We start from the raw sequence: 13,320 nt of genomic DNA on the forward strand, positions 1-13,320 counted from the left end.
ACCAAATGAAACAGAAAGTAACAACTATAGGTCACTGTACGGCCTTCAACAATGAGCAAAGCCGATACCGCATAGTCAGCTATAAAAGGCCCTGAAATGACAAATGGAAAACAATTCAAACAAGAAAACTAACGGCCTAATTTATGTACAAAAAATGAACGAAAAACAAATATGTAACACATAAACAAACGACAACCACTGAATTACCTAAGGCTCCTGATTTAGGACAGGCACATACATACAGAATGTGGCGGGGTTAAACATGTTAGCAGGATCCAAACCTGGGACAGTGGTGTAACAGTACAACACAGGAACGAACTATAAAAATCACTCTGGTTGGTTTCTGACCTTGACTTTTCATGGTTTATTGATCAACAAGTCAACTATCTTTGGTGTATAGAATTATTGCTATTGATGTATGTCCTTTTGTGCTAAGTTTTGGCATGGTTCATATGACATGTATGACTTTGACCTTTTTGTTCATTGTTCTTGATGATGTTATATTTGTTCTATATAGCAAACTCGTTGTATTTAACTTGGTGTAACCAACAGTATACATAGAGGATGATTATTTTTGCTCAAAATGAACATTGATAGGTTGATTGATTATTGATTTCTTCACTTGGGTTTCAGTGGCAAATATTTCATGCATATTCAAGACAATAACATGAAGTTGGACTATATCTTACTTACAACTTTTTTCAAGACCAATGTGTTCATCAAGAAAACAGTCAAATATAGACTTAATACCACATCTTCTTTTTTATACGACCACAAAATAATTTTGCGGTCGTATATTGGTATGACGTTGGCGTCGTTGTCCGAAGACACATTGGTTTGAGCACTCTTACTTTAGTTTAAGTAAATGGATCTCCATGAAATTTTACCATAAGGTTCAATACCACAAAAGTAAGTTGGGGGTTATGGTACCAACAGTTCAGGAATTAGGGGCCAAAAATAAGCATTTTTGTAACTTCCAGACATTACTTGTGTGTTAGTGTATGGATCTCTCTGACATTGTACCACAAGGTTCCATATCACAAAGGGAAGGCTGGGATTGATTTAGGGGGTAATTGCTTCAAAATTTTAGAAATTAAGGGCCAAAAAACAAGTATTTTTCTAGTTTCATGACAATAACTTCCCTAAATGTTTAGGAATTTTGAATCAAAAAGGGGCCAAAAAACAAGCATTTTTCTAGTTTCCAGTCAATAACTTGTGTTTGAATAGGTAAATTAAAATTTATAAGTTCTTAGACCACATTTATTCTGTGTCAGAAACCTATGCTGTGTCAAATATTTAATCACAATCCAAATTCAGTGCTGTATCAAGCTTGACTGTTGTGTCCATACTTGCCCCAACTGTTCAGGGTTCGACCTCTGCAGTCGTATCAAGCTGGGCCCAGCAGAGCATTTTATTATATTAAGTTACTGTGTTTAATTTGACTAAGATAGAAATTGAACCAAATAATATGCACTAATAACTTCATCACTCAGGAAAGCACATTTAACCAACACAACCTTGTATAAGTTTTATCAACAGCTCTTTACATGTACATATAGGGTAAATATCTGCATGCTGGTCGCCTTGTGAACAAATCTGTAAAAGTTTGGTTTTTATCTCATTGTTGTTTTGTACAATCGTGCTTGATGTTTTCATAAAGTCATTTCGGGTCTTTGTACAGCTTGCTATAGGTTTTATTCAAAGTCAGAGGTGGAACTGTGAACTTTAATACAGAAAAATAAGTTGGTCCCTTTTGAATAGTTGTCTCATTAGAAATCATGCCACATTTTTATAAACATGTTTTGTAGGTAGTTATGCTGCCTAATCAAAATGACCATGATATTCTGCAACTAAACTGAAAGTATTTCATTACTTAGTTTGTTGGGTTGATGTCTCATTGACTTATGACACTTTAATATCAGCAACAAACTACTAAAAAAGTACCAGCTAATTAAGGTTATGACTTAAGAGAAAATTAAACCTGCACACTTTATTCACAATAATTTATTTCCAAGCAATATTTTTCAAATATGTGGATTTGAAGGCGATGGAAGGGGACTGTTGGTTGATGTCACGGCGAAGAATCAATGTACGAAGTCCTATAAATGCACTGTCAAATGGGTTTTTGTCTTTTTTTAGCTCCTTGCACTTAACTGTTATTATTCTTGAAGTTTTATGTGTTACATGTAGTACATTTTTTTGTAGTAGGTCTTTTGCAATTTTCTGAACATCAGCTTGGTATGACCGTATATGGTGGAACCCCTTCTTTCCTGTTAAATTGGTAATGTTATCAAAATGGCTTGCAAAATTAACTAGATGAGGATACTCTTTATAGAGTGTTGAAGGATATTTTCCTTTGTCTGATGTCCTGAACATGTTACTTTTGTATCCTTGTTCAACATCTCTCAAGTATTCATCTAAGCTTATATTATTGTTTGTTCCACCTTGCAGATTAACAAATCTATTAGCAAATAATCTTTCTGATTGGTCAGGTGGTAAGACACCCGAAGTTAGTCACTTAGTTCTTCTTGAATTTTTAATGCATCTTTCTTTAATTTGATTGACTGTTGGACTTTTCTAAAACATTTAATACAGACGCCATTGTCATTGTCTACTTCGGCGTTTACTTCAAAACCAGTAACAACACTAGAAATTATTGCGATTCTCTCTGAGTTCTGCTGAAGTTTCAGTTTGAACAGTTTTTTTTCAACACGTTCTAACGTTGAGGAGATTTCTATCTGGATGAAAGAAAAACCGCATAAAACACAAATGTTTGTTCATACTGATATTTTCCTTGGGGTGCATACTTCACTTGATGCCATTTTAACCTCGGAAGGCAATAATACAAACTGTTATTACAGTTGTATGTTACGAAACGTTTTTCGCATGGGGGCTGCCATTTTTGTTTATATACATTCGGAAGACCTCTAGACGCTACTAAGACTCCTATGCCAGTCCAATACCCTAACACTTTGTAGCACCTTCGCTGATTGGCTACAGCAAATTTGACCCTAGACATGACCCTCAAGCGGCTGTTGTTAGATCTCCCACGCGCGACATATAAACAACGAGGAGCAAGTGCGGAGATTTAATTTTAATTAGATTGCATTATGGCAAGTATATTACTGGATACAATTTATTATCTATAAAAGGTGCTGATGAGAATGTAGGGAAAATATTGAAGTGTGGGCACAGCACCTGGTGTTAATAAATAATACTTCCACTGAAAGAATAAATCCCTAATTAAAATATCATATTCTACAGAACTTTAATAGAACACTTTAGATTAGATAAAAATAATATGGTTTAAATGTTTCTAAAATATTGGAATTCCCAAAACTGAATTTTGATTTTGCTTCACTTAAAACTCCTTTAAGCCTTTAATTTGTTTGACAAACTTCTGTAAAATAGATAATACATGTTCAAGATAATGGATAGCTGTTGTAAGTTAATGTTCAGCGGCAGGTTAAATTCGCATTTCAGACGAGTACACGATAATGTTTTATGAATACGAAGTCTATGAATGTTTTCAAAATAGTTTTCACTGTGTAAATCCTCAATTATGCTAATCACAATCTTGGCTACCTCCTTTTTTTTTAATTCAGCTTATTCTTTTTATTGTATTATTTGTCTTAACCCGCCACATAAATAATTGACTTTGTAGTGAATACATATTTTTGAATTTGTGTCTGCCTAGCATTTGATAAATTAAATGTTATTTTTCTTAGTAAACGAATTGATGAAAGTTTCTTATGTATGTAATATGTTATGTATGTCTTTTTTTTTTTTTTTATTTAATGTATGGTCATATTGATTTTAAAGTGGCTACAATTGATTTGGCGCACATGTATGGCACGCCTGAACCACTTTTATTAATTAATCTTAGATTATCTCAGATAAACTAGGATTATCTCAGATAATCCCGGTTTATCTCAGATAAACTAAGATTATCTCAGCTTAATTCAAATTCGAGAAAATCCTAGTTTATATCAGAAAATACGGAAAATTCATTATCTGGAGAAAATCCCGGTTTATCTCAAAATATTAAGAAAATCTAGGTTTTTCTGATCGATTTTCAGATAATCCTAATTTATCTCCAGATAACTAATTTTCTCAATTTCAGATAATGAATTATCTCATTTCTCGAGAAAATCTAGGTTTATCTCGGATTCTAAATATACAAAAGAACAATGTAACGAGTGTTTTAATTGGACGACAATCCGGCTTTTAACGTTTTACTTTCTCTTTGAAACCATGATGGTGACGAATTCACTTCCTATTATTGGGTGAACGGGGATGTGCCAAAATATGGGTCATAATTTTGCGAGATTTTGTATAAAAATTAGCGTCCTTTTTCAGAGGAGAGGCGACATTCAGCATACGGCACGCAATTTTTACTTATATTATTGATCGATCGCTGTGGTATTGTGTCATTTATCACTACTCGTGGTGTGAACATCACCGTTATTGACACCTGGACAAGCGAAATTTGTTGAATCAATTATAAAAACAAGTAATATACAAAAGAGCTGATTATATACAATATACATATACTTTGTATATACATAATAAACAAATTTGGTAGCTATTTCTTTTACACAAACTGACTGTTTATTACCGACGGCTAATTTCGACATCGATAATCATTGAATTCTCATATTTTAATTCATTCAGTCGGTTTTAATTTTTTAATCGTGACAAAGTTTTGTAAAATATTTAATTTTAACTATTGCATTATTTCGTCATTTGTCAGTAAACAAAATAGATAGCACTAGAAAGAAGGCAACTAAGTAATCCAATACACATAATGCACGATTCAATTATGGAAAAAACAATTATTTCATCATGGTTATTCATTAGACATAATTTTCATTTTGTTTTCAAAATAATTAAATAAGTAAGAGTTTATATGCCACGAACATTAAAGCGCCAATTATTAATTGTAGGATATAAACAATAAATGTACATTGTCTGAATACAAAATGTGTGTGAAACTCGCTAACACGGTTGTCATTCGGTTTATAGAGAGAAATGATCGTGAAAGAATATCTAACGGAGGTCAAGTATTGCGAGACGATCGTGAAAGATTTGGTACATGTACCGGATCGTGAAAGAAATTTAATCGAGAAGACATATGAAAAGTCATTAAATAATCTAATTTAATCAATTACACGGACAAATTTACAACAAAATAAAACTGTCTGTCAAAATGGTTGAACATTATGATCAGTATGTGAGAAAATCCAGTTCTAAAAGTACATAGTTTTTACAAAACAACAAAAGGCATATTGCTCCTCGACATTTCAGTGACATCAAAAATGTAAACAAACATGATTTTTTTCACAAATTCCAATTAAATAAACTATTTTTCTTCGAAAAAGGGCATTCTATTTGAATGCATCAAATTGTTCTCATAGTTATTTTTTAAAAACATAATCTGAAACTTGGTAAAAAAAAGAAATATTTACACAAAATTTATATTTCGGATCGTGAAAGATCACGTACCGGTTTTTGAAGATCGTGAAAAGGATCGTGAAAGATCTAATGCTACGAAGACGTTCATATTATTCTTCAATTATATGATAATTTGTTATTGGTATTAAAAAAAAATAGATTGGCATGATCTAATATCTTATAATACCACACAGATTTCTTAAGTATTGTTATTTTATACATTAAGGTGTTTTATTTTGTATTTATAACTTTGAATTCTCATTTTATGTTTTCAGTTTAAGTTGTCGTCAGCTAGCAATTTATCTATGCTTTTTTCGGGCTGATTACAGATGTTGTTCAATAGTCCAAGTACTCGGATATGTAGTTGGGCTTCTACTGGTAGTATTCCGTTTAGGATGTTGATAGTAACATCTGCTACATAAGTTGGTAATGAGAGTATAAGCTTATTAGTAGCTTTTTCTGGAAGTTTTCGATTAATTCTGGTGAACTTGTTTTTGGTAGTTTTAGCTCTTATCCATAGAGAAGTACTGGAGATACGTAACACGAATGACTGAGTGACACTTGGAATGACCGTATGACACATGAAATTTTAATCTTAGTTTAAACAGTATTTATTAATGAAAAATTTTACAAGAATAAAGTATTAAAATATTACATGAAGTTTTAATCTTAGCACATATATGTGAATTTTAAACATTGATTTATAAATAATAGTACATTAAAAGTGTATGTTATAACTAAAACATGATTTATTTAAGCAGGCAAGTTCATAAAATGTTAATATAATTTCGTGGATACATCTGTTCCTGATTGCATATATACGATCGCTCAATGTGTTCAAGTTGGACTACCAAAGTGGGGCCCTCATTTGTAAAATATATTATAACTCACTGACACTCCATGAATTGAAATGTATTTCATTTAACAGTCAACAAAAATTATTTTAAGTAATAATTTTGTGGTACGTTTTAAAACCGCTCAGGGCCTCCTGAGTACACTCAGGACATGTAATAGATATTTTAGTGGGCGTTGAGGGTATGCGTCCGATAAATTATTTATTTTTTTATCATAATATTTTTGTTTGAATATTTCAGAAGTTATTGAAGTGTTTATTAACATGCGCCGTTATTTGGAATATGTCATGCATGACCGATGATCATATTCGATACCAATTATCATGTTGATAAGTTCTATACAAATCCTTAATTAGGTCGTCTGATCTTTAGTAATTAGTGAAGGTAATCAACACATACTAGTTAACCAAGCAAGAAAGGTTTTCTTAGAACAAAAATAAAGATAAAAGTTGCAAAAAATGTTAAATAAACGTTTCGTTTTGTTTGTAATAATATTAAAGCCATTTGAGAGTTTTAAGAAATCCATTCAGTTTATTTAATTTGAAAACGTTAAATATAGATCTAATTCATTGCAAAGTGTGGCGTCCTTCAGGGATCAAAACCCCGTTTTAACAGCGTTTGTTTAAAGGTTAATTATGCATTGGCCACGTGTCGTTAAAAAACAAACTGATTAACAATATAATAGAGTTGTAAGGTAATAAATATTTCAGGTATTGGGCATTTGTCATTATCATGATTAGATTATCTAATTGACAACAAAAAGGGAAAATTAAGGAAAGAAAAACGGCGCGTGATATTTTTTTTTAAAGATTATAACTTTCTAAAAGGAAACTCATTAGAACTTCGAAGTGGTGTATTTCAACTTTGCTAAACTTATTTCAACATTTTAGTTATTTGTCCTAGTTAATTGTGCGGATGCCAGATTTATGTAACATATTTCACTATCGTCATAAAGACAAATACGGATATAACATTCAAATTCTCTTAAAAAAACCTCTCAAGACAAACTTCTAAATTCTAGATCCCTCTGATCTTCATTATTATCGATACACTTGTCATACATGTACATCCTGAACAAATCAATTGTTATTTTTATCAAATTTGGAAATTTAAAACTTCTAAAACGTTTCCCGTAAGAGCGTAATCTTTTATTCTTCTCTATCTGTATAGATGCACCATTGTATCTATATCTTATCCCTTATGACCATGAAATTTTCCTCCAATGTGTCGTGGCTTTCTATTGGCTACTTTTTTTCAGTTAATCGATTTTCTCAAAATTCTCAGATAATCCCAGATTATCTCAGAATTTTCAGATAATCCCGGATTTTCTCCAGTTAATTATTTATCTAATTTTGTGAGGAATATAATGAATTATCTCAAATATGCATTAAGCTGAGAAAATCCCGGTTTATCTTAAAAGTCTGAGATAAACCGGGATTATCTGAAAAAAATCGAGATAATCCCGGTTTATCTGAGCTTAATGTAAAATAGTGAGATAATCCTAGTTTATCTGAGATAATCCTAGTTTATCTGAGATAATATAGGATTATCTATAAAAGTGGTTCAGGCGTGCCATACACATGCTATGTTAATATCATTTCTCGTATTTTCACAACCAGCGACTGAGGATCAGATAAGGGTCAGACTGACATGTTGTTAGTTGTGTAGAAAGGTTAATTAGGTGTAGGAATAATGTATAAATATTCTAGTCGTCATCCCATAGCGTGAAGTAATTGTGTTTTGTGGTATTATTTAATGTAATTGAAAAAATAGTACAAATATATCACATTTTAAAATTCCTGCACATGATCGTTCAATATATGGTTGTCCAACCGAATTTATTGTTTACAATCGTCAAACTTGTGCAAGTAACCGAGCCTTAAACTGAGAGAAGACACATATCTATAGTATAGTAGAACACCCAATCCCATTTAGATTTACTATAACTAGTGTAAAGGCTAAAGGAATAAAGCCGTTGAGACCGAGTACCCTCGGCCTCCCTTTTTCTTGTCGGACACTTCAAGCATGTTAATGGCTCTAATTTTACCTGAAGAGAAAACAAATATGCATTCAACCTTAAAAGCTCTTAAAAGTAGCAAAATTGGTGGAAATTATATATTATATTGTTCACTATGGCCCTTCCACGTGTTCTACGATAGGACACTTTTGTTGACGTTATATTTTTCTCTGATTGAGCGATACTGACACTAATTCAGCATTTCTTTATACAATTCAAACAATGAAAAACAGTTATAGCCACAAAGAAACATCTACTTACCATAATGATACTTGATAACGACAAGTTTCTCGTCGACTTCGTCCTTTGTTTTTCCATGGAAGTATTATATTGACAGGAACTACAACGATTAATTAGCACTTATTTATAACCCGGGTAGCTCTGTAGAAAAGATATGGAAACTGTCTTATTAGTACGTTGTCGTTAATTTCTTTTGTGACTATCTGCGATAAATTGACCAGAGATACTTCTTATCAATCACGTGGTTTTTATCCAGACTCCAGACAGATTAACATCAATACCTGTCGGAAAACACCTTTACTTATTTCAATCGCGTAGGTTGACATTTATTCATGAACAACTTATTTAAACAAATCGACTGATGCATAAAAAATGAAAATCGGCCCAGAATTAATTATTCTACAACGATTCAAAATAGTCAGTGACATTATTTTATTTCTTCAGGGGTTAAGTTAAAACTGTCAAAAGAGTGTGTTCCGGTTACCGCCGGGTCAAGAAAATTTTCTAAATAAATATATACACTGTGACGACCCGATTAATGTATAGAGCAACGAACCTGGATTACCCTGGAAAGTAGAAATTTTCAGTTTTAAATGCGAAAAAACGAATTTTATCTGATAATATGCAGCCGGTGTCAGTATTTTTTATTTGTCATTTAAGAATGTGCCAATCATGACTTATGATTTGATCCGTATTTATCAATTTCAGAAAAAAAACGAGACTTCTAAAATGTTATGGAATAGCTAAAGCATCTCTGTCCCATAAAATTTTATCACTATCTGTCCAAATGATACTAATAAATATTATTGAACAGTTGCAGTACTTACAAAATTTCAACACATCAGGGCTCAGCTGAAACATTCGTATACCAACCAATTATCTGCATTTAGAGCGAAGCTTGATAATTTCTACATTTATTTCAAATCACTTTGATCTTTAATTTGTATCAGAACAATCATTTTACAATCGTCTTAAATATGCATGAAATGTGTGCCACTGGAGTAACCAGTAATTATATTATCACAACTTGCGATATATATCACATATAGTGCAATTTCTTCCGAAAAAAAAACAGTAAACATCGGGCATTTATTCAATTAATATGGTACAAATTTCCATCGTCAATGTGTTTTTCTATAGAATTAATGATGTCTCGCACAAATCCATCAATCTATCAATCGGCACACATATGCAGATGTAGGATAACGGAATCTGCCGAGGTTTGCCAATTGTTGTTTCCTAAGAATTTATCACAACTTTCGATTTCTTCGTTTATTTCCGTAATCGCGAAAGCAACCGAGAATGACGATATTGTAGGGCACTACACGCTGGTGTGTAAATAACGTGCCATGTTTCAAGCTAATTAACATGTCATTAAATTGCGCGCGGCATCGCAGATGAAACGTTTGAAGTCGGGTCGTAGTAGTTCCTGTCAATATAATTCTTCCATGGTTTTTCTTTTCTTTTAAACAGGAAAAGAGCGGGCTGCAGGAATGCGCATGTGTAATCTTAACTTCCTGACTGTTAAAACCCCGCGAAAATATGAATATGAAAAATTCGAGATTTTTGTAAATAATCACATTATTTCAAATTTCTGTACATGTTATCATTATGTGAAATTATTCATAAATATCATGTGAGATATGATATACTGTGGTTTTTCTTTTTTTTTTCTTCAAAGAAATTCTGTATCTAACATTTTAAACCCCCCCCCCCCCCCCCCCCCCCCCCCACATGCACACACACAAAGATTAATAGTGGATGTCTCGAAGGACCATTTCGATGTAAAGAAAAGTGTTCTTAGTTGTAAGCAACAGGTAAAAAAACACCCATAATCAATTGCAGTAATTCTAAATATTATCTTTCAGTGGCGGATCCAGAACTTTTAGTAAGGGGGGAGGGGGCGGCTCTGACTGACCTAAAAAGGGGGGGGGGCTTAAGTCATGCTTCATTGATTCCCTATATAATCAACCCTGGATCAGCCTATATCTTTCAGTGCCGATTATTTCACAGAAAATAATAAGATCTTTTGTGTACATAAGATATCTGTGGAAATCGAAAACTTATATTATTCTTTTCTTAATAAATATATACTGCTGTCGTTATATAGATATAGGAAGATGTGGTATGAGTGCCAATGAGATAACTCTCCATCCGCATGTACTACCTTGATTGGATGATTCTTTTTTTTATAAAGATCTACAATAAATACTTATTTAAAATCAACGTTTATTCAATGTTGAATCAACGTTCCAATTTTAAAGTTGAAATGGTCAACGTTAATTCAACGTTGAATAAATGTTAATTACCCAACGTTGAAAATATAACGTTGTTTCTACATTGAATATACGCTGAACAACGTTGAATCAACGTTGAGTGCCTGCTGGGTTAGATCACAAATTTTCCGGCCAAATTTAATCTTCATAATTACAACGTATGCTGTATATTTTTAAAATCAAACCTTGAAATGCACAACGGATTATCATGACTGATGGATTACAAAATGTACAGACGTTCATATGTTAATACAATCAGGAGCCTGTGGTTCGGGGGTTTTCGTTGGTTCGTGCCTGCCATATTTGTTTTTCATAAATTATTTTGTTATAAATTAGACCGTTTAAATTGTTTCACATTTTACATGCCGGGGCCTTTTATAGCCGACTATACGGTATGGGTTCTTCATATTGTTGAAGCCGTACGGTCGCTTATAATTGTTTATATCCACTTCATAGGAAATTTGGTGGATAGTTGTCTCCTTGCCAATCATACCACATCTCCTTATTTTTATATAAGACGTCATGAGTATACCAAATGATGGTAGATAAACCACGATAAGTCTCATTGAAGCATATAGTCTAACGTGAGGGTACCCAAATTGCACCTATTTTGACAGTTTTTTCACCTACGTTTTTTCATGAACCAGACAAAAGTTTCCATTCTGTGTTTATTTTGTAGATGTATCATTATTTACTATATGGCTCCACCAATTCAATTTTGAATCCATAATGAATCATAGAAAAATGGGTTTGAACGAACCTTCAAACGGTCCATGATTCTGTAATGAGGAGTACCCAAATTGCATCCATGCTTAAATTCACATCCTTAAAAGTCGAATAACAGATCTTTTGTTTTATTTCTTCAAATATTTAGAAAAATTTGACATTAGTCCATACTTACTGTTCATTTTTTATTAAATGAATGCTTGTAACATATTTTGTTTGCTAATTTTTAAAAGATGACTTTTTGTGGACGTCGCATGGCGACGTTTCCGTACATTTTACTTTTTCCAGTGATCACTTCATCTGTTGATATATACTGTGAATGTGTTGTGTATATTCAAATATATTTATCTATGTTAAAAGACGTGCATAGTGTCAAATCTCAAAAATACAAACTGTTTAATCTATAGGAAAACTTGTAAGATTTCCGCTGCTATTTTTGCTAAATAGGTGCAATTTGGGTACTCGGTGCAATTTGGGTACCGTGATGTTAATTGCGAGAGTTGTGTCAAATGTTGGAAAAATAAAAAGTAATTGACCCTGACCTAAAGGTGAAATATCAAATTAAGGTGATAGTTGTAGATCGATATTCAAATCTCGTAAAACCATTAGAAAGAGGAAAGAGACAAATCAAGTTAAACTAAAAGCAGGATACTGTAACACTTTATTTCAACGGATTTCTACATGTTTTCTTCCACGTGTGTACAAGACATGTTTGTACTTTGCAGGTGTCATTCATAAAACAGACAGATAAACGTTTACCTCCTTATTTATAATATTGTTATCATTACTTTTTGTACATTAAACTCAGGGAAAATAAGTGAAGTGGTACGACAAACTAATGAAAAATGTAATTTTACTACTTTATTTTATTTGACATTAAAATGGGTTGTACTTGTATATAAGAATGAAAAAGGGGTAGTGCTTGTATATTGCTATATTGATTTTATTCAAAGAAAGGTTAGAATAAATAATAAGATATTCAGTGTGTAATTGCGAACTTTCGCTTTTACGTATAAAAACCCAGCAACACCCGCAAATGGAGAATTTATCTTAAAGTTGATACGTCAGCTTACGTTTTGTATCGTGATTGCCATGCTAGAGGAATCCTGCGCTCAATGCTAATTTTTATTAAAATGATTTTTTGGCAAACTTGGCGATACTATAGAAAGCGGAATAACTCTTTGACTTTAGATTGGAGAAATGCTAATACCTAGTTCCTTCTCCTGATCATGTAATCTGATCTCAGAAGGCGCTTCCTGAGTGCAGATAGAAAGTGGCAGGACAAATTTGGAACTGAAATTGTATTTATTATTACAATCTGTGTAATTTGTGTTTAAATAGTACGTTTACATTGTGGTTTCGAGAAGAAAAGGACCGTATTCTGTTGACAATTATATAACATCAATATGTTATTTGACATCGGATATTTATATAGCCGTTATTTGCCGTAATTTGCACCTGTCTGCTTGATATTGTGTCTAGTGAGTGATTTTGAGTCAGCTGAAGCGCCGGATATTTTAAATTCTATAGTTTATTTAGACAGAATTTAATTTTACGATGATAATTGTCGTAGTTGGTAGTTTACACGTTCACAGATTGGGAACGTTTATTCATAATCGAAAGACCTAACATAATTTCACTTAGGATCGCAATAACTATGTTGATGGTGTTCAGTTCCACTATGGTGTTGGTATACCAAAATATTTTCGAAACTTTATTTTTCCAACATTTGACACAACTCTCGAAATTAGAC

The 13,320-nt window shown here is 32.5% G+C and overlaps 1 protein-coding gene across 1 annotated transcript in view; it reads left to right on the forward strand.

Annotated features, from left to right (window-relative positions):
- Positions 1 to 13,320, forward strand: part of LOC127705942 (uncharacterized) — a 151,449-nt gene that overhangs the window by 19,260 nt on the left and 118,869 nt on the right. The gene's annotated exons all lie outside the window — the stretch shown is intronic.

Source organism: Mytilus californianus, unplaced genomic scaffold (assembly GCF_021869535.1).
Source record: "Mytilus californianus isolate M0D057914Y unplaced genomic scaffold, xbMytCali1.0.p SCAF_6, whole genome shotgun sequence".
NCBI classification, from domain to species: Eukaryota; Metazoa; Mollusca; class Bivalvia; order Mytilida; family Mytilidae; genus Mytilus; species Mytilus californianus.